General features: G+C 34.9%; 1 protein-coding gene across 6 annotated transcripts in view; it reads right to left on the bottom strand.

Annotated features, from left to right (window-relative positions):
* The window catches only part of LOC106463863 (ninein-like protein), a 156543-nt gene that overhangs the window by 124715 nt on the left and 28451 nt on the right, over positions 1 to 3377 (bottom strand). Inside the window, exon 1 of one of the 6 annotated variants that reach the window (XM_022391485.1) lies at positions 1594 to 1640. The exons of the other annotated variants lie outside the window; for them this stretch is intronic. The gene's annotated coding sequence lies outside the window, so the exon portion shown is untranslated. Of the gene's footprint in view, positions 1 to 1593; positions 1641 to 3377 lie in introns of those variants that run through there. 6 annotated transcript variants of the gene reach the window in all.

Here is a 3377-nt window from a genome sequence, read left to right as displayed (position 1 = left end):
ATCAAAACTTAACCTCTGTATCAGCCTTAACAAGACATACTGAACATCAAACTTAACCTCTATACCAGTCTTAACAAGACATACTGAACATTAAAACTTAACCTCTATACCAGTCTTAAGACATACAGAACATCAAAACTTAACCTCTGTATCAGCCTTAACAAGACATACTGAACATCAAACTTAACCTCTATACCAGTCTTAACAAGACATACTGAACATTAAAACTTAACCTCTATACCACCCTTAACAAGACATACTGAACATCAAAACTTAACCTCTATAACAGTCTTAAGACATACTGTACATCAAAACCTAACCTCTATACCAATCTTAACAAGACATACTGAACATCAAAACTTAACCTCTATACCACCCTTAACAAGACATACTGTACATCAAAATTTAACCTCTATAACAGTCTTAAGACATACTGAACATCAAAACTTAACCTCTATATCAGCCTTAACAAGACATACTGAATATCAAAATTTAACCTCTATACCACCCTTAACAAGACATACTGAACATCAAAACTTAACCTCTATACCACCCTTAACAAGACATACTGAATATCAAAACTTAACCTCTATACCAAACTTCTTTTCTATCTTGAGACATAAATGTATGTAACCTCATACAACATAGCATCCAACACATTCACAAGCAAAGTTTTACAGCTTTTTAATCCAGAACAAAAATAGGCCTAATTGTAATGGTCTATGTGGGGTAGAGTCCCACAGTTTAGGAACCGCTGCTCTATACTATAGATCTAGACCATAGTTAATGATACTGTAGCGTTATCTTACTGCGATCATACCACTGAATCCTGTAACAAATTCAAATTATTACTCAATATGGGTAATAGAAAACACCGATTTAGGCATCATATATCAACAATATACTTAACCGCATATCCAAGATCGGGAGTGGTTTTCTGATCAGTCGTATATCACATCGTTTACCAAACATGCACATTTTGACATTTACCAAAGAAATACTACTCATGAGATGAAAAATGTCCAAACATATTTTCCCGTTCTTACACTAAACAAATACGACATTATAACCTGCAATAAAACAGTTCTGATCCATACACCAGCAATTACCATCAACAACTAATACTAAAGTACGTAATACGTATTTCTAGCCAAATTACACCATATTTATATATCAAATATAACGATATATTTTATCATCATCCTCCCCTAGTGGTCTTAGTCTCCCCTACGCTCTTCGTCAACACTTTCCCTAATGTTGTATCTGTAGGCTTAACCAATATGCTGTTACAACCAGAAGGCCCGATAAGTCCCGGTGTTCAAAGAAAGGCCTTGTCGGCAATGGATTTCGCATATACAGTGAGTTTGACATATTGTTATACATTTTGATTTATTTCGCTCTTATGTTGTTAAAACAGTAGTTCTAAAACTGGGCAATCTTGAGAAAAGTGTGCACTGACAGTGTGTAACAGATACACTATTACTTAGTTTCAGAATTTTCGCGTAAAGCTACACAAGGGCTACTAGCACAAAGCAGTCCTTAATTTTGAATTGAAACAAAAAAAAAGATAGTAGGCTAGTCAACAGCACTCACCGTCAAATCTTGGGCTACTCTTGCTTAACGAAGCAGTGATATTTGACCATCACTGTCATAGTGCACCCAAAGTTTCAAAGTGCAAAGCGTTTTAGTGGCAACGGTTGTAAGCTATATACAAGCACTCGGATTCAGTCCTATCATGCAAGCCACTAGGCAATGTCTGATCCACACTGTCAAACATTCGCCACAATCTCTTTCACCGTAACATTGACACAAACGAGAGTAACGCACTTAAACTTCCCTTTACTCGTGTTTCAGTTTCAATTTGTTACTTCTAAAACATTCGCCACAATCTATATCACCATAACACTGACACAAACGAGAGTAACGCACTTAAACTTCCCTTTACTCGTGTTTCAGTTTCAATGTTACTTCTAAAACATTCGCCTGCGTTACTCTCGTTTGTGTCAGTGTTATGGTGAAAGAGATTGTGGCGAATGTTTCAGAAGGAAAAAATTGAAACTGAAACACGAGTAAAGGGAAGTTTTAGGAAACTGAAACACGAGTAAAGGGAAGTTTTAGTGCGTTACTCTCGTTTGTGTCAGTGTTATGGTGATATAGATTGTCTTAAACTTCCCTTTACTCGTGTTTCAGTTTCAACTTCTTTCTACAAAACTTCGTTGTTTGCGCATGTACTTTTAAAAGATATAAATTAGTCAATATTGGATTTTTTGCGATTGAACCCAAAACTACTAATGTGGCTGATTTTCGATCCGCAGTATTTCGTTAATATTAATTCTAAATGTTGTTTTCGGATATTCGCGCAAAGCTAATCAAGGGTTCTCTGCACTAGCCGTCCATAATGTTGAACTAACAGACCAGAGAACCCACCACCAACCCTTGTCAGACCGAACAGTGGACTTGACTGTCACTCTTCCAACACATCTATTTCTTCCTTCTTGAAGTCTCTGTTTCTAGGAAACGCCATTTTTGCACGACTTGTTGAAATAGTTGTATTTATCATTCTCATTTTCTGTTTAATCAGTTTTTATGAAACATTTTCTTCTTGAATTAAGGTTTATCTACTTTTTGTAATTATATAAAACAAATTTTCAATATTATTATTACACCAATTGTTATTTTTATAAGTTGATCTTACGCTATTGTGATTTTATTTTTTGTGGTTTAGTTATAAATAATACTCATCCCTTGTCGAAAAAAGTTACTTCAAATGTTCACGGATACATATATTTCTGGGGGGGGGGGGGGGCGTAAATCGTTTCCAGCAATTTCCATGCTAAAAGAACATTTTTGCGTGCTGTCAGCTGGTGCCACTATACAGGGTGAGACAAAATTCACAATACAATTTCATTTAGCACATAGTTTAACTTCTAGCCTCTTACTCTGAAACAAACAATAATTAATTGGTTTCAATTGTCTTCGTAATATCAACTTTAGTACCAACCATACTGATGATATTGTACCAATTGTACAGTAATTCTGTATATTAATATCGGTGTTTTCATACGAACTATTTAAGTAATATATATATATATATATATATATGTTGTTGGAAAGTCACTTGTTTGTTCGTAGTTAAGCACAAAACTAAACAAACGATTACCTGTGTTGTGCTCATCACGGGTATCGAAACCCAGTTTTTAGTGTTATAAACTTTCCAGCTTGCCTTTGAACCACTGGGTGTCGTTGTTAAAAATAAAAAGCTATAATTATTTTACTATGGTGCAAGATGGTATGCACCACATTCTATTTTACAAAATGGATTTACTTTCTGTATGTGTTACTGAAATCAAAATTAGTATATGTGTGTGTGTGTGTGT

This window comes from Limulus polyphemus, unplaced genomic scaffold (assembly GCF_000517525.1).
Source record: "Limulus polyphemus unplaced genomic scaffold, Limulus_polyphemus-2.1.2 Scaffold1506, whole genome shotgun sequence".
NCBI lineage: Eukaryota > Metazoa > Arthropoda > Merostomata > Xiphosura > Limulidae > Limulus > Limulus polyphemus.
This window is presented reverse-complemented; position numbering and strand designations above follow the sequence as displayed.